Below are 23196 nucleotides of genomic sequence, written 5' to 3' on the forward strand. Positions count from 1 at the left end.
TATAGAGTATTTGGCCTTACAAATAGTCAGGGAGCACCACTTAGGGTTGACAAAAGCCATCACTGACTTCTGGACTTTGTAGTGAAGATCACTGGGCTGACGACTCCTTTCACAGCAGCCTCTGAGAACTGAGTAATCAAGCCACCTGGTATTGGCCAACAACTCTTATTTTACTTAGTTGTTTTTATGCTATCCTGCCATTTGCTGCGAATAGTGTCAACAATATAGTTCTTTGGTCATTTGACTTGCAGAAGCAAATGATGACCACTAGAGGGCCTGATAGAGCAAGTGGCAGGCATTAGATTTGTTTTCCTGGTTTTCTACATGAAAACCAGGCTTCAGGACGGAGTTAATTTAGAAGAAATAAAAGCCAGCTATAAAGCTAGAAGCCACTGTTGGTCTGTGTAGACAATACTGAGCTACATGGACCAATGGTCTGATTCAGTATATGGCAGCTTCCTATGTTCCTGTAGGAAGGAGAGCGGGTCTTGTGGTAGCAAGCATGAATTGCCCCCTTTCCTAAGCAGAGTCCCACCTGGTTTGCATTTGATTGGGAGACTACATGTGAGCACTGTAAAGTATTCCCCTTAGGCGATGGGGCTGCTCTGGGAAGAGCACCTTCCACCTTGCATGCAGAAGGTTCCAAATTCCTTCCCTGGCATCTCCAGATAGGGGTGATAGAGACTCCGACTTGCAACCTTCGAGAAGTCTGAGTTGGTTAAAGCCTGGATGACTTGAAGAGGAGTTTAGATAAATTCATGGTGGACAAGTCTATCAATAGTTACTAGTCTGAGGGCTGTAGGCTGAATACCAGTTGCAGGGAAGCAACAGTGAGAAAGAGGGCATGTCCTCAGCTCTTGCCTGTGGGCTTCTCGGAGGCACCTGGTGGGCCACTGTGTGAAACAGGATGCTGGATTAGATGGGCCTTGGGCCTGATCCAGCAGGGCTGTGTTTAAGTCGTTGCCAGGCTGTGTAGACCAGGGTTTCTCAATGTGTCGGTCCCCAGATGTAATTGGACTTCAACTCCCATAATTCCCAACCAAAGGCCACTGGGGCTGGGGATTATGGGAGTTGAAGTGCAATAACATCTGGGGACCCACACGTTGAGAAACCCTGGTGTAGACAAGCTGGATGCACCAATGGTCTGCCTCGGTAGAAGGCAGCTTCCCATGTTCCTAAGTATAGATCTGTCCTCTATGAAACCATAAAACAGAAGAAAGTTCTCAGGAAAACATTTTTGTATTTTTATCATTCTTGGCATTAAGAATGAGAATTGTTTCTATGAGGGTTTTTTTTGTTTTAAGCCTTTGAATTAAGGTGCTTCACTGTAGAACTCTGGGCATTCTCCAGGTGGAGACCACTAGATAGTCCTAACTAAAGCAAGACGCCAGGCCTGAGCAAGCATAGGACACCCATGGCACTCCTAGCTGCATCCTTATGACTTTCAATCTTCCTGCTCTAGGAGTTTTTTCAGATGACATTGAGGATGATTAAAGTTGACCAGATATTTCTGAAGCTTTCACCCACCCCGCATCCTTGTCACACACGCTTACACTTGGAAAATAGGATTCGACTCCCATTAAAGATTCATGAACCTATCTGTTGAATTTTTCATTCGGTGAGTGGTTTATGCCTCCCGATGTGAATGGAATCGCCTTTTGGCAGTGTGGGAGATTCTTTAATATGCAAACAAGATGCCTTTGGTTCTGTGGCCACTTCCTCCTGCACCACCACAAGGAGATGTGAGGTGATATTATGTTGCCGCATGTAGTGCATGAATTGCAAAAATTAAAGAAAAAGGTCTGGACGGGATTTTTATTGCATATTTCTTCTTTTATATAGCTAGCCTTTGCAGTTATGAATTATGTCTTTCCATACTGCTACGATAATATTTTATGTAGCCTGCTCAAAATTCATTACGTGGTCCTAACTAGGGTTGTGCATGGAACCGGTTCAGAGGCAGTCGGTTCAAACGGTTCGATGGTGCCAAGGGTGCTGCTTTGAGGGCGGGGAAGGGGGCACTTATCGCTCCCTCCACTCTTCTCCCGCCAGTGCTCCTTTATTCCAAAGTTAACTGGGGCCGAAGAGTATCTCCCTGCCGCCCCGTTGCCCGGATACAACTGAAAGTATCCACTGCACCTGTGTGTGCCAGCACAGGTGTGTGCACATCAGGCGTGTATGTCGACATGTGTGTGCCCATGCCAGTGCGTGCAGGTGCAGCGGATACTTCCAGTTGTATCCGGGCAATGGGGCGGCAGGGAGGTACTCTGCTGTCCCGGTTAACTTCGGAATAAAGGAGCGCTGGCGGGGGAAGGGTGGAGGGAGGGGTAAGTGCACCCTCCCCCGCCCCTAAAGCAGCACCCTGGCGCCATCGAACCACCCTCGCCTGGTTCTGTGCACATCTCTAGTCCTAACAACAATATAATCACAGGTTGCAGCTGCCCGAATCCATTCGAGCTTTGTTTGAGAGAGCAATTTCTTCACACCAATCTCTTTGCTAGCTTGGGAAATGCACAGGTGGTTTTGGAGCAAGGTGCTTGTCTACACGGCCATGTGCTGCATCCTATATGGCCTCGTTTGCCCTACAGGAAATCCTCCGCCTTAGCACGCAATTGGTCCCTGAAAACTGTGTCTTAAGTCGAAAGCGTATTTGCCCATAGCAAGCAATGGTCTAAATGCAGGTTTGGTTCCTGAATCAAGGCCGGATGCCCTATTTTGTTCTGCGGCTGTCAAAGCTGGTGATGTGTTGGTCACAGACACACAGCGGATAAATTGAGGGTGGAGAGAATCAGAAATTGCTCACTCTTGCCATTCGATCCCTTCCTGGCTCTTTCTCCCTTTTCCATGGAAAGGAGGCAGCTGCTTAGCTCTCCTCCTCCTGGACAACGGATAGACGGGGAAGGAAGGAGTGTGAGCAGCGTGTGGGCTGGGCATGAGCCGGGCTGCCTCCCTTGCGCCATCACGGCACAGCAGCTGTGCCTCCAAGAGGCGGAGGAGAGTGATGGGGACAGGATGCGGTGGGGTGCTCTTGGGCAATCAATCAACCCCTCCACAGTTTCGGATGCTGCAGCAGCTGCCCCCAGGACTGCCAGTCTCAATGACAACGTGAGCCTGAGCTGTCATGGCCGCAACTGCCGCTACCTCTAGCCCATGCACCAGCAGCTTTCTGATGGAGTCTCTCCTCCTGCAGCAAGTGTTGTAAAGTTGAAACAAGGTGGCAGTTTACTTGCATCTTCAGTGGCATCCGTCATAACTTTGAGCATCTTATGCTGAGGACTGCCTGTACCAGGTATGGATAAAGGCAGGCGGGCAGGCGCGTACATCCACTGCAATGCAGATGAGGAAGGAACATGCCTGACCACTATCTTGAACTGTATGGGCGACATGCTTGACAACAGTGAGGCCAGTGAATGGTGGTGAGAATTGCACTTTCAAGTTTCACTGAACATAAGAACAGCCCTGCTGGATCAGGCCCAAGGTCTACCTAGTTCAGCTTCCTATTTTACACAGTGGCCCACCAGATGCCTCTGAGAAGCCCACAGGCAAGAGATGAAGGCATGGCCCCTTTCCCGCCGTTGCTCTCCTGCAACTGGTATTTGGAGGCATCCTGCCTCTGAACCTGGAGATGTCCTATAGCCACCAAGACGAGTAATGTTGATAGGCTCATTCTCCATTAATTTGTCTAAGCCGTGCTGAAAATCATCCAAGCTGGTGGCTATCACCACATCCCATGGTAGAGAATTCCATAGAATTCCGTTATGCATGGCGTGAAAAAGTACTGCCTTTTGCCAATCCTACATTTCCTGGCAATCACATTCATGGGTTGACCCCAGGTTCTAGTTTTGTGAGAGAAGGCAAATCAATTTTCTCCACACCATGCATAATTGTGCCTCACCCCTCCTCTGCACCTTTTCCAGTTCCTTAATACCGTTTTTGAGATATGGTGGCCAGAACTGTACACAGTACCCCAAATGTGGCTGCACCATAGATTTGTATAAAGGCATAATATTAACAGTCCCCTTCCTAATGATCCCTAGCACAGAATTTGCCTTTTTCACAGCTGCTGTGCACTGAGTTGACACTTTCAAGGAGCTGTCCACCACGACCCCAAAGTCCTTCTCCTGATCAGTCACTGACAGCTCAGAGCCCATCAGGGTATATGCCAAGTTGGGATGTTTTTGTGGGGGTTTTTTTGTTTGTTTGTTTGCCCCAATATGCATCACTTTACACTTGCTTACACTGAAATACACTTGCCACTTTCTAAGAACGATGCTTGTGAAAAATAATTATTTTTTTCTGTGACTGAAGGACAGGTGGGGGGAAATCACTCGACCTAGCTTTCTGTTCCGCAGCCCTCCACGGGGTAAAATGGGCTGGCTGGCTCTCGTTTCTGTGGAATGGTATGCAAGAGGAGCTCGTTTCCTGCTCCCAAGTTGCCAGGAGATGGCATGAATAATTCAGTTCGCTCCAGGGCAAAAGTATCCGTAGACAGGTGTCATGGAAGGGGGTCCATTTCAATCAAACTGTCCTCATTCTGAAGTCTGGGCAAGGCTTCCTTTGTGTTGGGGAGCTGAGAGCAGCAGTGGAAGGATCATTTCAACCAAGGCTCAGTTTTGTGAGTCGTAGCTACTTCTTTGGGCATGGAGAGTCAATCAGGGCATATATGGAGCCCTTGAACTTGCCTCCAATGCTGCAGCTCTGTTTTCCTACCTTTGAGCTTCCCTGTTCCTCTTCTATGCGGGCTGCTTGGCTCACTCCAAGGTTGCCTTTCCTAGGCTACTGAGGGAGTTGGCCTGGAGTGCAGGTAACTGCCTTCTACTGAGTCAGACCTTGCTCCATTGAGCTCAGTACTGGCATCTCCAGAGAGGAGAAGTTCCCTCCCTGGCAGCATCTCCCGATAGGACTGAGAAAAAACTCCTGCCTGCAGCCTTGGAGAAGCTGCTGCCAGTCTGTGTAGACAATACTGAGCTAGATGGACCCATGGCTTGACGCGGTAGAAGGCAGCTTCCTATGTTCCTGTTGTTGTTGTTGTTTACACAGTCAGACAGGTGTTATTGACTGGTTTGTTTTGTCCAGACATTGAGTCCTTCCCAAGGACCTGGGATGGCTGAATTTTATTATCAATGTTGCTGCTGTTATATTTATTCATTCAATTTCCATACGGCCCTTCCAAAAATGGCTCAGGGCGATTTACACAGAGAAATAATAAATAAATAAGATGGATCCCTGTCCCCAAAGGGCTCACATTCTAAAAAGAAACATAAGACACACACCAGCGACAGTCACTGGAAGTACTGTGCTGGGGGTGGATAGGGCCATTTACTCTCCCCCTGCCCAGTAAAGAGAATCACCACGTTCAAAGGTGCCTCTTTGCCCAGTTAGCAGGGGTTGGACTTGCAGTCTGGCAGACCAGTTCAAACTCGAACTGAACTACCAGAATTGGTTCGTGGATACCCCTCCTTTTTCTTTGATCTTTGCAACCAGCAATTGGGAGCGTGCACAGTTCTCCTACCCTGGACCTGTCAGCAGGGCTGGCCTGTCTACTAGGTGAACTAGGTGATCACCTAGGACAGCCAATGGGGAGGGGCGCCAGCATGGATGCCCATGTCCCCCTGTGGGCAGGCACATGGGCATCCCATCGAAGTGAGTGGGTGGGCAACTGAGTGGCCGCTCGCCATCCCTGTCGCCTGACCGGCCGCCCACTTGCTCTCCTCACCACCTCTGCCCGCTGCCAGCTGTGTCTGGGCAGCCAGCCTGCCACGGTGCATTGTTATCTGATTGCCGCATTGCCTGCCTGATGGAGCTGCCTGCCTGCACAGACAAAGCAAGCGGCAGCAGCAGGAGGAGGTGGCAAAGCCCATCTTTGCCTGGTGTCCTCCCAGTTCTTGGGTCGGCACTGCCTCTCAGTCACGTCCTGCAAAGCACCAGATTAAAGCAGGTAATAAAAAGCCGTTCCCTGCAGTGACGATGTCGGGATCCTGCCTTCTGAGGAACTGTGAGTGTGGCGGCCCTCCCAGTGGGTGTTGCGCCCCTTTTGTAGGCCCAGCCTGTGAAGTCACTTCCCAGGGCTGTGGGGAAGGTAGCCATCTTGGCCCTTCTGAATCCCACTATTGTGAGCTCACCCACAGAGGCCGGGCAGGGAAGTCTGCAGCTGGAAAGGTCAGCCCTAGTCCTCTTGAGAGTGACTAGAATCCCAAACGATGCAGCTGGCAGACAGGAAGAACAGAGAGCGGAGCAGGAGGCACGGAGGCAGGCCGTGCCCAAGCGTGGTCTCACGCCCGCCCACTCCCACCGAGTCCGTTATCGGTCGGCCAGTCAGCTCAAGCCTAAATTTAGCTTGCTTTGGGACAATTAGGGAGAGCAAGGGGGAGCTGTTTCCCCACCCCACCCTGTTGTTTCGGTCTCCGTCAGATTATTTATTTATTATTTGTTTGTTTCTTTGTCTGTTTTTGATTATTTATTTATTTATATTTTATGTAGTATATTTATTTATTTATTTATTTGCTTCTCATTCATTCATTGGTGCACCTGTATTTCTCACTAGCTCATTAGTTCTACGTACTAGCTGCTAGGAAGATATGGACATACGAACCTGCCAAGTGAGAACACTGGTCCATCAGACCATCGAGTCAGACCCTTGGTCTATCTAGCTCAGTATTGTCTTCACAGACTGTCAGTGGCTTCTCCAAGGTTGCAGGCAGGAATCTCTCTCAGCCCTATCTTGAGATGCTGCCAGGGAGGGAACTTGGAACCTTCTTCTCTTCCCAGAGCGGCTCCATCCCCTGAGGGGAATATCTTCCAGTGCTCACACTTCTATTCTCCCTTTCATATGCAACCAGGGCGGACCCTCCTTAGCTAAGGGGACAAGTCATGCTTGCGACCACAAGACCAGTCTTCTAATCTCTGGGCTAATCGTACCCAGCTCCTTCAGCCTTGCCTCACAGGAAGCCCTCAGCTCAGCTCCTGCCTGTGGGTTCCCCAGCGGCATCTGGTGGACCACTGTGTGAAACAGGACACTGGACTAGATGGGCCTTGGGCCTGATCCAGCGGGGCTGTTCTTATGACTTGGTTTCCAGACCCCTCGTCATCTTTGGAGCCTTCCTCTGAGGCCATTAAGAAGGAGTTTATTATTTTATTTATTCTATTTTTACATTTTATATCCTGCTCTTCCTCTAAGGAGCCCAGAACAGTGTACTGCTCAACGTCCTCCTTAAAGCAAAAGCCCAGATCATTTAATAAAGGTGTCGTCTAATCAGTCTATCTCTTCACTTGGAAGAGAGTCAATAATCTGCGCTGCTGAAGTTCTCTGGCAAAGCTCTATTTACACTGAGTCATGGTTCAAGGGGGCATGCTTGCAAAGGGGAATCTGGTGTGGATACAATCAAAGGGGGGGGGGAACCCTGCCTACCTTAAAAGTGACTCTAGTGGGGCAGCAGGAGGGCACCTGTGCATGGCATGGCGGTGACAATTCAGAGGAGCCACACCGCATACAGGTGGAATGCTCAGCGGATTCCCTTTACAAGCATGCCCCCATTGAACCGTCAAACCAGTTCTGAACCGGTTCATTAGAACTGAGGCCGGTTCACTTTGACTCGCTCTGGACCCCTTTTTTGGGGGGTCCAGTTCAGTTTGAACTGGGCTAGTTCTATTCAAACCAGGTTCTGCACACCCCAAGGAGAGAGCGATTGTGTGGGAGGAAGGAGCTGGGTAGGATGTCTTTTTGTCCACTCTTGATAAAATGCTGGGGACAGAATGTGGTCTGGCCATGCCCATCCTGCCCAGCTCCCAGCACCCACACAAAACTGTCAGGATTTGTCACTGCTCACCCCTCAAGGGTGATGATGAGGTTCAGGGGGAATCCTCAGGCAAGGATCCAGAAGGAGCCCCAGAAGAGCCCCAAGAGAAATACTCCAAGTCAGTTCCAGAAGAGCCCCAAGCCAAAGAGGACCCCAACAAGAATCCCAACAGGAATCCCAGGGAAGACCCTGATACCAGCACTGCTGAAACAGCCACTATGGAAGCCCCCAGCAAGCCCCGCTAGATGGAGGACTTCAAGGATCCACAGCCCTCCACTTCATGAGATCCTTGACCACCTCTGGACCCTCTGACAGACCCCTAAGAGTTGATCCAAGAGGAGCTCCAAGCCCCTAAGAGTGCAGGCATCACTGGGCACTGGCTATCTTGTAAGAACGGCAGAGTGCTTGCTTGGCAGCCCAACTCTGCCAGTAGTCAAGCCGCCTCCTTGAGAGCAAGAGGTCTCCTTGAGAGCAACCCTAGAACTGGTCCCAGCTGCTGCCACTAACAAGCCTGAGACCTACTGGCAACTGAAGCCCTTATCACCCCATGGGAAACCATAGCTCAGTTGGCTGTACACCTCAGATCCCAAGTGCCTGTCCTTTGCTCCTAGTTTCCTGGACTTCTCTCAGGCCTTGTTCCAGCCTTGGCCTGCGCCTCAGCAGCCTGAGAACCTACCACTATAGACTCCTGGTTTTGCCAACTCCACCATAAGCTAGACTCCTCTCCAGCCTGCTGTCTCATGTGTGGTGCTTCTGGCTACGTGAGTATCTGCCTTGAATAGGGATGTGCACACACCTGTTGGGGGGCCCTTTTACGGACCTCCAAACAGGTTTGAACACTGGCCAGTTCTAAGAGTTTGGGGTGGGACAAGAGTTCCTGATTCGAAGAGTTTCCAGTTTGAAGAGTTCGGTGGGGGTGGGACAACTCTAAGGGTGGGGAGGGTGCACTTACTCCTCCCTCCACTTTCCACCCACCGGTGCTCGCTGGAAAACCGTTCTGGTGGGGCGGCAGCGTACCTCCTTGCCGCCCTGTCTGTTCTTTGAACAGGAAGTAGGTGGAAGCAGCTCGCCCGTATGTGTGCATGTGCACACTTTGGGGCACATGCACGCACCAATGTGCACATGTGAACGAGCTACTTCCGCCTACTTCCGGTCTGAAGAGCAGATGGGGTAGCAGGGAGGTATGTTGCTGGACAGGTTTTCCAGCAAGCGCTGGTGGGGAAAAGCGGAGGGAGGGTAAGTGCACCCTTCCCCGCCCTTAATGTTGTCCCACCCCCGCCATCGAACTGGCCCCTGCCGGTTCCGGGCACATCCTTAGCCTTGAGTCCTGCGAAGACAAGACACAGTCGTCCTCCTCTCCCCCTGGCTTGATCTTTTAGTTCACATGACTGCTGACCCGGAGCATGTCTGGCTCTCCTCCTACCCTGGCTAGGTGTTCTTCCCGCCCTGATTCGGATCATGAGAACCAGCCCTGTATTTAACATCCACGAGATTTCCTGAGCGCCGCCCAATTTCTTGGTTCCACTCGAGTGAAAGGTGGAAAGGAAAGCAGGCTTGTTCGCACGACCAGGATTAGGGGGTCGGAGAAGCCGAGCAACCTCCCATTTGCCGATCGTCTGCGACTTGAAACCAAGGTCAAAGGGGGAGGAAGTTATTGTGTGGGAAGCCGTCGCTGGGCGGGAGAGGTTTTTGTCCTACCTCAATCGGCAGCTCCCCACATGATCCCTCCCCCGCTGCGGACAGCCGGCCTATGGGAGGCCGCTCAGCAGACGACCGGCCAATGGGAGGCTACTCAGCTTCTCCTCCTCTAATCCTGCTCGTGGGAACAAGCCCAGTGCTTTCCACTCTATCTACTGATGTGGAAGGAGGCAGAAAGAGCTGCTGTAAAAACAACAAAAAAAGTGGGGGTGAGGTGGGAATTGTTTCAACACCTTGCACTGGGATATCCCAAGGATCTGGAACAGGGGTGTGAGTAGGTTGGAGGTGCCCCCCCACCCACAGCTGCTGCTTTCATCACCCCGCCCCCACGTACCTGTTCATGCTGAGCATCATGCTCAGCCTTAATTCCATTCCAGCCACACCCTTGATGCTGATGTCAGAAGCTCAGGGGGCGCACAGGGGACATGGCCGGCATCAGGGCACAGACGCACCACCTGCCACCCTCTTCCCAGCCAGCAGGTGTGCTGCATTCACTGGCTGGCTGCCCTAGTGGGGGGCGAGGAGGGTCCCCAGACCCTGGTGGCTGGTGGACATTTGTCGTACACCTCCCACCCTCCCCACATACAGTTCAATGGCGTCCATGCTGCTGGTCTGGGAGGAGAGGGGAATTGTGTCCTTCTAAGGCAGAAGCTCTCAAGCTTGGCTTCACAGATGGTGTTGGACTACAACTCCCATCATCCTCAGCCACGAGGGCTTTTTAAAAGGGGAAATTCAGAACTGCATTTATGTATTGTTGAATTTCTACACCGCCTTTCATTAAAACAGTCTCAAGGCGGTTTGGTATGATAATGGTACTATGAGAGTGCAATTTGTACATAGGGCATGCTCTGCTACAATACACCCCCCGTGCATTTTCTTTGTCGGTGAACACATAGGTGTTTGTTTTTGCCTAGACTGACAATCAGAAGCCTACATAGAGTGGGAGACAATCCTCAGAACTGGGAAGTTGAAGCCCTATTGCAGGAGAGGGTTACATTTGTTTTTATTTATGTTTATCTTTACATTTATATCCTGCTCTTCTTCCAAGGAGCCCAGAGCGGTGTACATGGCTATGTTTATCTCCACGACAACCCTGTGAGGTAGGTTAGGCTGAGAGAGAAGAGACTGGCCCAGAGTCACACAATGAGTTTCATGGCAGGATGGGGACTTGAACTCGGTTCTCCCCACAGGAAGTGTCATTGGCAGGGAGAGGAGAAATAGGGACGCTTGGTCAGGGCCTAGTTCTAGAGGAGTCTGGACTACTCACTTCACTTTTCTCAAAGTTATCAATAACGTTTTCCATCCTCTAATGTAATGCAACTTTGGTATGACCTGAATTTTTGAACTACACAAATGTTCTTTTAACTTCTGCAGTTTTAAAAAACCTTCACTTAAAAAACCTGCATATTTAATATGTCTGATTGCACATTAGAGAGAAATCCTGCCTGCAGCCATTGCGGCTGGGGATGATGGGAGTTGTAGTCCAGCATCTGGGGACCCAGGTTTGAGAACCCCTATGGTAAAGGATTTTCCCAACTAGGGCTGCCTAGAATGTTGCTGCCCTAGACAACTGCTTGGCTTATCTGCTGGCTCCATCATCCTCAGCCCCAATGGCCAACAGTTAGGGATGATGGGAGTTGTAGTCCAACAACAACTGGAGGGCCAAAGTTGTGCAGGCTCCTGCTGAAGTGTATTCAGAGATGCATCTGTAATGGACTTCATACGTGCACAAGAAGAGAGAGACGACAATCCAACAAGCTCAGTATGAATAAGCACAAAGATAATGGTGCCTTCTCCACCTTCTTAAATGCCAAGATTTCCCTACCCAAACCAGAAATGACATTGTGCTTGCTTAGGGGATGAAGGCCAGCCTGCATCATATATTTCCATGAGCCGGCTTGCCTGCTGGGCCGTGATGCAGGAGCCTGTCCCTAAGCAAGAGAGCCTGCAAACAACGGGTCCTTTGTGTCTGTCTCCATGATCCTCAGGCACAATAGGTTGCCAAGCCTAAAAACACAGCCCGACCCAGAGAAAGCAACCGCTGCATCAAAGATGGGAGGGAAAGCTCTGCGGCTTGAGGGAACAGCGGCAATTGTTCAGCTGCAATTAAAACTTCCTGATTTGTTGGCACTCCGTGGTCCTTGGAACTCAGGAGCTTGGAAAGGCATGAGTTTGGCATTGGCCTTAGGACTGGTGCCGGATCGCAAGTTGTGGAAGTAGGCAACAATATTTGGAAGTAGGCAGGGTTGACTCCAAGGCCGAATGGCCCCTTGGCAAACTGGTGGGCCCCCTCCTAAGTTGTGGGCGGGGGACCTCTCTTCCCATGCAGGTCTTCTGTGATGGTGTTTCAGTGGTATTCTGCATCTGAACATGGGGCTTCCTTTTCGTGATCGTGTGAACAGGTGTTGGTAGTCGTGGGAGAGGAAACCAGGAAAATTAACATTTAAAAAAAAATTAGAGCACTTTGCCCACACCAACACAGAAACACCCCAGATTTATCTATTTATCTCCACATGCTTTACTGTAGGATACAAACAGCCCTATACTGGAAATCCTTGCTTTTGGAGCTGTCTCACTTCTTTATGCACTAGGAACAATGTAACCCTCCTGCTGTATTATGGGGCAAGTCAGGTCCTTCCCGTGACACTCTATGGATGCGAAAGCTGGACTTTGAAACAGCAAGATAGAAAAAGTATTGATGCTTTTGAACTTTGGTGCTGGAGAAGACTTTTGAGGAGACCACGGACAGGCAGGAAAACAAACAAATGGATCATAGATGAGAACTAATCAATCCAGAGTTTTCACTCGAGGAACAAATGACCAGGCTCAAGCTATCATACTTTGGACACATTATGTGAAGACTCAGCTCCCTTGAGAAGCCTATAATGCTGGGGAAAGTTGAAGGAAAAAGAAGAAGAGGACGACCAGCAGCAAGGTGGATGGACTCGATCACGACAGCAATGAATGCACCACTGAGAGACCTGAAAGGCCAAGTTGAAGATGGATCATCCTGGAGAGAATCTATCTATGTGGTCGCTAAGAGTCGACACCGACCTGATGGCACATAATCAATCATATCAATCAGCTCCTTTAAGGGGGGATACATCTAGGTATGTGACGATACGGGAGTGCAGGAGGCTGTGGCACATGGGCCACTGATGCCCAGGACACAACACCTGCCTCTTGCACAGCTACTTTTGAACTGTTCACATGCCATTCAACCACCCATCCTGCCTCCCTTTGCCGGCCACCAGGGCTGTCTTCAAGACAGGGCAAGTTGGGCAGCCTTCTGGGCCCCGCTCTTGTTGCTGCTGCTAAAACTAACTAGCAGGGCCCCCTGCACTGGCTGATTTGCCCCAGGCCCTGCACCCCATCAGGACTCTCTAAGGACATCCCTGTTGGCCGTGATGCAGAATAATGATGTTGGAATAATGATGCCTGTTCTCACTGGGATGGGGCAGTGAGCATGCTCACACTGGCACAGTGATGTTATTTGCCCATGTCACCGCTGGCAAAAGGAGGGAGCAGCCAGGTAGTGCGCAAGCAGCTGGTGAGTGGGGCCACCTCAAATCACGCCCTGGGGCAGTGCTCAGTGTCGCTGCACACCTGGATACATTCTTCCTAGTGCATTATGGGACGGGTCGGCCTCAAAAGTGACGAGTTTGAATCCCCCGATTCTGGAGCTGGTTTAGAGAGAGTCGGTGTGGCACACCAGCCAGAGTCCTGAGGCACACGTTAGTTGGGAAATGCTGGTCTAGTGATCCGGATCCAGCACTTTCTGGAGATGCTGGATAGCTGATTCTCTGCTCAGAAGACACCAGACTTTGTGCCCGGGGCATCTGTCCAGCCTCTTGGCTTTGTTCCAAGGCCTTCCGCTGGCCTTGACTAACCCATCCTTCAGTGCCCACAGTGGCAGGTGCATCTTTGCACAGGTGTGGCATCTGGCACTATAGGGCGGTACACACACACACACACACACACCCCACAGGGGGCATCCCACACGATCGGGTGGATTACTAGGGCAGGAGATGCCTCCTACCCTAGATCAGGAGATGTGCGTCCTCCTTGTAGTTGATCATCTGCGAATGGGAAAACAAGGTTAGAGTCTCCTCCTGTGATCATGTGCTAAGCAGCAGCTGGATCAGACGGCTTTCCCTCCTACCCTATCCAGCAGCTGGGTACAGCTGCTGGTACAGCTGCTGGATGAGGAGATAATATGTGCCTGCCAAAACTGTATACTTTGGCTTTTCCTCTCCCAGCAAAATGAACACCTGTGGTATTAGGCTAGGCTAATCCAAGGATTGTTCACAAAAGTAAAAAAAGAAGGTGGGATTCATTTTCCCTCTAATGCCTCTTTATGCCCCTTTTAATGCCCCTTTCCCCTCTAATGCCAGTTATCAAAAGCAAAACTCAAACACTGACATGCTGTCAGTAAAGTTGTGCCGTCAAGTCGGTGTCAACTCCTGGCGACCACAGAGCCCTGTGGCTGTCTTGGGTAGAATACAGGAGGGGTTGACCATTGCCTCCTCCCGCACAGTGTGAGATGATGCCTTTCAGCATCTTCCTATATCGCTGCTGCAGGGGTGTAGCAAGGTTGTAGTGGGCCCAGAGACAAAATTTTAAAATGCCCCCACCCCCTTAAGCTCAGCTCATGAAGTAAAGAAATCTTAAATGAGGCTGAATAATGGTAACAAAAAGCAGAGTAAAATTTATTTTATATATAACCTATGTGCCACAATAGAACATCATCCTAAATAATTTTTTAAAGGTTTTGTAAATGAAGATTTACAAAAGGAAGCCCGGGCGGGTGCATGGCTGGGGAGTCAGTCATGTGACTTGCCTCTGGGGGGGGCCCAAGGCAGTGGGCCCCTAGACAACTGTCTCCCCTTGCCCTACAATAGTTACACCCCTGCACTGCTGCCCAGTATAAGTGTTTCCCCTATTCTGGGAAATATACCAGCGGGGATTCGAACTCACAACCTCTTGCTTCCTAGGCAAGTCACTTCCTCGCTGCGCCATTAGGTGGCATGATGTCAGTAGTAATAATTTATTTTTGGTCACCGACAAGCAAAAATACAGAAAAACAGATATATAAAATCCGTAAAAACATTTAAAAACAAATGATTCAACTCAAGTTACAACTAACCTACCCCACAAGGTTGTTGCGAGAATAAAAATAACCATGTACACCACTCTGAGCTCTTTGTAGGAAGAGTGGGATATAAGTGTAAAAAACCAAAAAAACCCATCTTCAGTAGACAGTATAGTCATACTTCATTATTCAACTACATAGCATGATCTTCTGAATTCTTCTAGCAATGAGGCAGAATGTGGTGACTACATAAGAAATCTTATTATCGTGGTCTGATAAAAGATAACATATGTATAAATCATCAGAACAGCCTGGAGAATTTAATAAGTATGAAGTCACATACACACTGCAAATGTCCCTGTAAATGCTACAATATAATAATACACGGGCTGTTGTTTCCATGGCTGCTGAATCGCAGGGACTATGTGATGTCAAGACACATAACTTCATCAGATGTTTTCAGTTTCACTGCAGCAGCCATAGTAAGAACAAAAACCAAAAGATTCCAAAAAGCAAGTTTCAGAATAAAAATCTCCCCCCACCCACCCGCCCCTCGGGGCTTGCTAGAAAAAGCTTTCAAAGTTTACTTCTCCATCCAGGGGTGGAGCAACCATTGAGCGGACGGGTTCAAAGAACCCGGGACGCTGCACCTCAGGGGCCATGCCTGGCACTCCAGAAATACCCCCTGTGTCTGATGTCAGATGTGGGGGGGGGGGCGTGATTTAGCTCCCAGACGGGGCTGTGCGGCCCCGTCTTTGAGCTAAATCGGCCAGTGCTTTCACAGTGCGGCTGGAGCAACTCTCCCTGCCTTTTAAAGACAGGGAGAGCCACTCCTTGCCACATCGCAAATACAGCACTGGCCGATTTAGCTCCCAGCCCATTTGGAGTTAGAGGAGCCAGCGTGGTGTAGTGGTTAGAGTGCTGGACTAGGACCGGGGAGACCTGAGTTCAAATCCCCATTCAGCCATGAGACTTGCTGGGTGACTCTGGGCCAGTCACTTCTCTCTCAGCCTAACCTACTTCACAGGGTTGTTGTGAGGAGAAACCTAAGTATGTGGTACAATGCTCTGGGCTCCTTGGAGGACGAGCGGGATATATATGTAAAAAATAAAATAAAATAAAATAAAATAATAAATAAAGATAGCGCTGGTCTGTTTAACTCCCAAATGGGGCCGCATGGACATCAGATGAGGTGGGGCTAAACGCTCCCTGCACACAGGGGGTGGTGCTAGGCAGGCGTGGCAGCAGAACCCGGGCCACAGCTGGCCTCCCCCCGCCCCTGTCTCCATTCCAGATGTCTCCAAACTCCTTCAGTAATTCCTCGAGATATTTTCCTTCTACTGGGTAGGAGGGAGTCCTCCGAACCAGCTGCTGCTTACCACACGGTCACAGAAGGAGCCTCCAACCTTGATTTCCCTTTGCAGACAATAAAATATCATGAGGCGTCTCCTACCCTAGTATAGGGATGTCCCCGAAGCACGGTTCAAAGTGCGGTTCAAGCATTTTGAGGGAAATTAGAAAGGGCACGTGTTTCTCTGATTCTGGGAGAACTGGAGAGAGAGAGCAGCTAAGCACCTGCTATCCATTTTCTTGAAGTTCCCTTTCTAATTTCCCTCAAAAGTGCTCGAACTGCGCTTCGACCCACTCTTCGGGCACGTCCCAAACCGAGTAATCATCACATGAATCACCCTTATATCTTAGTCAGAGCCAGACCTGCCCTGCATTTTGTAGTAGCGAGAGGCCTAAAAGCTCAAACTTTGGTTTGCAATAGCTGCTTCCTCAGGTCTACAACCAGGGGTGTCATTATGGGGTGGCCCATGGGGCTGAGCCTCCGATGAATGGCTCAGATGAGGTGGGGTCTCCTTTGCTAAGTGGGGTCCACCCTGGTTTGCATTTGAATGGGAGACCTGTGTGAGCACTGTAAGATATTCTCCTGAGGTGATGGGGCCGCTCTGGGAAGAGCATCTGCATGCTTGCATTCAGAAGATTCCAAGTTCCCTCCCTGACAGCATCTCCATATAGGGCTAAGAGACGCCTGCTTGCAACCTTCCTTGGGGAAGCCGCTGCCAGTCTATGTAGACAATACAGAGCTGGATGGATGGGTGGTCTGACTCAGTATAAAGCAGCTTCCTATGTTCCTAAGCAGAGACTTGGGTAATATATTATCACAAGGGAACCACTTGACATTGGCCAGTGGTTCACTGGTGCACCACACTGTTTTCTTCCTGGCCCTGGCCTCGCTCACGCATGAAAGCTCTCGAGTTTTTAGTGTGAGTTGTTTTAGCTGCTCTCCCTGCCCTCTGAGCCCCTGCCTTAGAGCTCAAGAAAGCATCTATTGAAACAGAAATAGCAGGAAAGGTCAGCCCAACAACAGGGCGAAGAGCTTAACAGATGTCAGAGAAAGTGGAGGAGGAGGCTGATGCAGCTGGCCAGAAATAAACTGGCTGGAAGCCACTCTGCATGCCAACACCATACAAAACAGAGGCAGAAGAAGAAAAACAGTGGTGTTGAGTGACTGCGGAGCTGCAGTCATCTGGGGTCAAGTCTCCTGATAAAAGGCACAAAAGAGGGCAGTTAGACACAGGAACACAGGAAGCTGCCATATACCGACCGAGTCAGGCCCTTGGTCCATCTCGCTCAGCATTGTCTACACAGACTGGCAGTGGCATCTCCAAGGTTGCAGGCAGACGTCTTTATCGCCCCTCTCTGGACATGCTGCCAGGGAGGGACCTTGGAACCTTCTGCATGCAAGCAGGCAGGTGTTCTTCCCAGAGCAGCCCCATCCCCTGAGGGGAATATCTTACCGTGCTCACATGTCTCCTATTCAGGTTAAAACCAAGGCAGACCCTGCTTAGCAAAGGAGACAATTCATACTTTTAAAAAAGCTTTAAAATGTGATTCAAACAGAAAGGGGCAAAGAGGCACCTTTTAATGTGGTGATTCTCTTTATTGAGCAGGGGGAGAGTAACTGGCCCTATCCACCCCCAGCATAGCATCTCTCCAGTGACTGTTGCTGGTGTCTCACTTATGTTTCTTTTTAGATTGTGAGCCTTTTGGGGACAGGGATCCATCCATCTTATTTATTTATTATTTCTCTGTGTAAACCGCCCTGAGCCATTTTTGGAAGGGAGACCTGGAAGGGAAGAGAAATCGAATGAATGAATGAATGAATGAATGAATGTAGTCTCCCATTCAAATGTTCCTGTTTTAAGATTATGTGTTAGATAAAAATAAGGTCAGAGGCTGGGAACTTGATAATGAACTTAGCCCATCTGGGTAAGATGAGCAAGTGCACCTACCCAGATTCCGTCCCCAGCTTCAGAATGAAGTAGGAAGAAAAACCATCTAGCTAGGGCTTAGCTCACAATCAAGCTCCCAGCCCTTGCTCTTCACTGACACACCATCTTATGCGGGGCTTCCAAATTAGTGTAGGAGGCATCTCCTCCCCTAATGCTGATTATGTGAACGGGCTTAAGATGAGCTATAAAACATGTTCCAAGCAAATGCAAAATGCAAAATTGCCGATCTCCTAGCAAAAATATGTAACTTGTCCCTACAATCAGGCTCTGTACCAGAGGACTAGAAGGTAGCCAATGTGACCAATTTTCAAAAAGGGATCTGGGAAATTACAGGCCAGTCAGCTTAACTTTGGTGCCAGGTAAATTGATGGAAAGCATACTTAAGAACAAAAATGTTAAACATATAGAAGAAAAGGCCTTGCTGAAGGAGAACCAGCATGGCTTCTGCAAGAGAGAGTCTTGCCTCACTAACCCTTTGGATTTCTTGGAGAGTGTCAACTGGCATGTAGATAAAGGTGATCCGGTTGATATAGTATATATATACTTGGACTTCCTAAAAGCTTTTGACAAAGTTCTCCACCAAATGCTCTTGAGTAAACTTAGCAGTCATGGGATAAGGGGACAGGTTCATGTGTGGATCGGTAACTGGTTGAAGGAGAGGAAACAGAGTAGGAATAAATGGACAATTTTCACAATGGAGGTAGGTAGGAAGTGGGGTCCTCCAGGGATCGGTACAGGGACCAGTGCCAGAGGCGTATGTAGGGAAAATAGCGCTTAGGGCAAGCACTGGAATTGCACCCCCTGTCCAAACATCTGACACCCATCTTTCAGATAACTTTATCATAATAACAGCTGAAAAATACAAGTCAAGCTCGTTAATCTTTTAATTGTATTGTAATTTTATTTACAGTCATTGACCAAACAAAGAATAAAAACTAATAAGCATTAAAATGTGTATACATATATATACAGTTTAAAATTGGGATGATGTCCCATTATACCTTTTAAAAGCAATATAACTAAACTTAGCTACAGAAATAGAAATTAAAGCATCTTTATCTGAAAGCAGATGTTTTACAAGGTTATCATCGGATTGATCTTAATATTTCAAAAACTATTTAGCAGTGGACGTAGCCAGACCAAAAAATGCTTGAAAACTACAAATTTCAGTATGCTGGGGCTCATGAAATACCCAAAAACTATGTGAAGGTATACTTGGAAAACTAAACAGAAGTGTCTGTCTAATTCTCTGCTATGCATTGTAGCATCACTATTATATAAGTTTTAAAAATCAATGGAGAATTTGACTTTTTCCAGATACTCTAAAAATAATTAAAGGATATGCAGAGTAAACTGTGTCACTGCTTGGAATATATTCTAGTATTTCAGAAAGACAGTTAAAATGAGAGAAAGAGAGCAAGAAACTCCCAGTGGGCCTTAATACTAAGGATTTCACACTGATTCAAAGACAAACTCACCATTAATAGCCATATTATTAAGACATCACATTTAACTCGCTTATCACAAGAAGCAAAGTAAGAGCAAATCCTAGCTCCCAGATACAATCCTAGCTCATATGTTTCAGCTCAGTATTCACAAGCCCTGATTCTCTGTACACAGTGCCAAACTAAATATGTGTACAGTGACATATTATATTAAATTATTTATTTTAACCTGTAGCCCCTTTAGGGGGCTTCCTAAAGGCTGTGGGGGAGGTCTGCAATGGTCCCCCCCTTGCTGGCCTCTAGGGCCTCACAGGGACCATTTGAGCATGTGCAGTGATCATTTTTTAATTTAATTTTTTAAAAATGGCCTCTGCGTGTACTGGCATGGCCTGGGGCTTCACAGAGGCCATTTGAGCATGCACGGTGGCCATTTTGTTTTCAGGAGCCATTTTTTAAAAAAAATTAATTTTAGAAAATGGCGCCCCCTTCAAGTGGTGCCTGGGGCACTTGCCCTGCCCTGCCCTACCCTAGATACGCCCCTGACCAGTGCTCTTTAACATGTTCATAAATGATCTAGAATTTGGGGTGACCAGCAAAGTGGCCAAATTTGCAAATGACACTAAACTATTTAGGATAGTGAAATTCAAAACAGATTGCGTGGAGCTGCAAAAAGATCTCTCCAAACTGGGAGACTGGGTGACAAAATGGCAAATGCGGTTCAATGTAAGCAAGTGTAAAGTGATGCATATTGGGGCAACCCCCCCAATTTCACATATACATTGATGGGATCTAAGCTGTCGGTGACTGAGCAGGAGAGTGATCTTGGGGTCGTGGTGGACAGCTCATTAAAAGTGCTTACTCAGTATGCGACAGCTCTGAAAAAGGCTAATTCCATGCTAGGAGTCATTAGGAGGGGATTGAATATAAGAATGCAAATATTATAAAGCCCTTGTAGAAATCTATGGTGTGGCCACATCTGGAATACTGCGTACAGCTTTGGTACGGTGGTATCTTAAGAAGCACATTGTAGAACTGGAAAAGGTGCAGAAGAGGGCAACCAAAATGATCAGGGGCCTAGAGCACCTTTCTTATGAGGCAAGGCTACAACAACTGGGGCTCTTTACCTTAGAAAAGAGGCAACTAAGGGGAGACATGATTGAGGTGTATAAAATTATGCATGGAGTGGAGAGGGTGGACAGAGAGAGATTTTTCTCCCTCTCACACAACACTAGAACCAGGGGTCACCCCATGAAACTGAAGGTTGGGAAATTTAGGACCGACAAGAGGAAGTACTTTTTCACATGGCTCATAATTAATCTATGGAATTATTTGCCACGGTATGTGGTGATGTCCACCAGGTTGGATGGCTTTAAAAGGGGCTTAGACAGATTCATGGTGGACAGGTCTATCATTGGCTACTAGTCTGGTGGCTGTGGGCCACCTCCAGCCTCAGAGGCAGGATGCCTCTGAATACTAGTTGCAGGGGAGCAAGAGCAGGAGAATGGGCATGCCCTCCCCTCTTGCCTGTGGGCTTCTCAGAGGCATCTGGTGGGCTACTGTGGGAAACAGGATGCTGGACTAGATGGGCTTCCTTGGGCCTGATCCAGCAGGGCTGTTCTTATGTTCTTAAAACAAATTGGAAGGATAATAATCTGGCATTGCCTTACTGAAGTCATTGATACAATTTAGAGGGGCCAGATGCTCATACTGTGGGACAAGGGTTCCCAACTTTGGGTCCCTCCTGATGTTGTTGGACTATAACTCCCATCATCCCCTGCCACAATGGTAAAATGGCTGTAGATGATGGGAGTTGTAGTCTCAACAACATCTGCAGGGGGAACGATGACTTGAGGCTGGAACCCCTGATCTAAATCTTTGATAAAAATGCTGATGAGTAGAAAGCAGAAACAGGAGGAGGAGGAAGCTGGTTTCCTGTCCCACCTTTGCCAAGCTCAAGAGGGCAGGGGGTGATGGGAGTTGTAGTCCAATGACATGGGCTGGTGGGGGGACTCAAGGTTGGATCTCAGTCTTTAATAAAAATAATAGAAAGCAGAAATAGAAAGAGGAGGAAGCTGGTTTCCTGATCCACTTCTGACAAGCTCAGTCTCATGAGGCAGCTGGTTTCAGACATTAGGTCATTGGGCACTGCACCAGCAGAATTGTGCTGGCAGCCCATTCTTGTCCCTGCCCTGTGGAGGAAAATAGGGAAGTTTCTTCGGTACAGAGCAACAGCATCTACAGTCCCAAATTAGTATAGGGTGTGGCATGAGCATGATTCATGCTGAGGCTTTATACTGCTTTGCTCCCAGATTACGACTGATGGGCACAATGGAGGGATAGGATCAGGGCTCTGAACATCAAAGGTGTAATGGGATTTTATTGGGGGTGGAAGCCAATCAAAATGTGATCTTTAATATTGTTTGCCTGTTCTGGATTCAGTCCTCTGCATGTGCTGCTTACATTAGATTCCCAGATGACTGGAACACCCCCCCCCCCAACCAGAAAATATGTCTAATCAGGGCTATCTGTCTGTCTGTCTGTCTAATTTGTACACTGCCCCAAAGTTTCATCTCTGGGCGGTTAACAATAACATACAAGTTAAAACATATATAAAACTTAAAAACAATTTAAACAATTTAAACAGTCAAAACAGATTAAAACCTACAAATTTAAAAAGCCAGTTCCTCAATGTGTGCAACACAATTTAAAATTTTAGTTGCTCAATGTGTGATCCTCAGGTCCTGGAAGTATAAGGCCTCACCAAATCATAAAAAATGGGTTGAAGAAATGCTAACACAAGCGGCCTGAGATCAATCCACATACATGAGGTGAGGAAATCTGGAAAAGATTTGAGGATGTGTGTGTTATATAGAAATATAGGAAGCTGCCATATACCATTGGTCTCATCTAGCTCAGTATTGTCTTCACATACTGGCAGCAGTTTCTCCAAGGTTGCAGGCAGGAGTCTCTCTCAGCCCTATCTTGGAGGGGAATATCTTACAGTGCTCAAACTTCTAGTCTCCCTTTCATATGCAACCAGGGTGGACCCTGCTTAGCTAAGGGGACAAGTCATGCTTGCTACCACAAGACCAGCTCTTGTCTCCATGTGCGAACCTCCTGATTGATTGATTGATTAATTAAGTGCCGTCAAGTCGGTGTTGACTCTTAGCAACCACATAGATCGATTCTCTCCAGGATGATCTGTCTTCAACTTGGCCTTTGAGGTCTCTCAGTGGTGCATTGATTGCTGTCATAATTGAGTCCATCCACCTTGCTGCTGGTCGTCCTCTTCTTCTCTTTCCTTCCATTTTCCCCAGCATTATGGACTTCTCAAGGGAGCTGGGTCTTCGCATAATGTGTCCGAAGTATGAGAGTTTGAGCCTGGTCATTTGTGCCTTGATTGAAAAGTCTGGATTGATTTGTTCTATGATCCATTTGTTTGTTTTCCTGGCTGTCCATGGTCTCCTCTAAAGTCTTCTCCAGCACCAAAGGTGAACCTCCTACAATGGGAAAATACAGCTATTTTTTAACAACATTGTAGTACTGCAATGCAAAGATAAAACCCAAAAGAATCGGAAATGTGAAGGGCACCTTGCTGACAGCGCAGGGTCTAAGATGTCGAAATCCAGGCAGTACAGAAGCACATTCAATAGACCAATGGTGTCACTGTTGTAGGGTGTAATCTGGAAAGTGCCCATGGAGGGGGAGTTTTTTTCTTGTAGCTCACTGGTGTGATCCTCCTTCATTCCCTTTTGAAGAACTTCCACCTCTGGTTCAAGTCTATCTGCTCTGCTTTTAGTGAATTCCACTTCTTCTCTTGCGTCTTGGGGCTGCTGCCTTTCCCATCAGCATCTTCAGGATGCAAG

Source organism: Hemicordylus capensis, chromosome 7 (genome assembly GCF_027244095.1).
Source record: "Hemicordylus capensis ecotype Gifberg chromosome 7, rHemCap1.1.pri, whole genome shotgun sequence".
Taxonomy (NCBI): Eukaryota; Metazoa; Chordata; class Lepidosauria; order Squamata; family Cordylidae; genus Hemicordylus; species Hemicordylus capensis.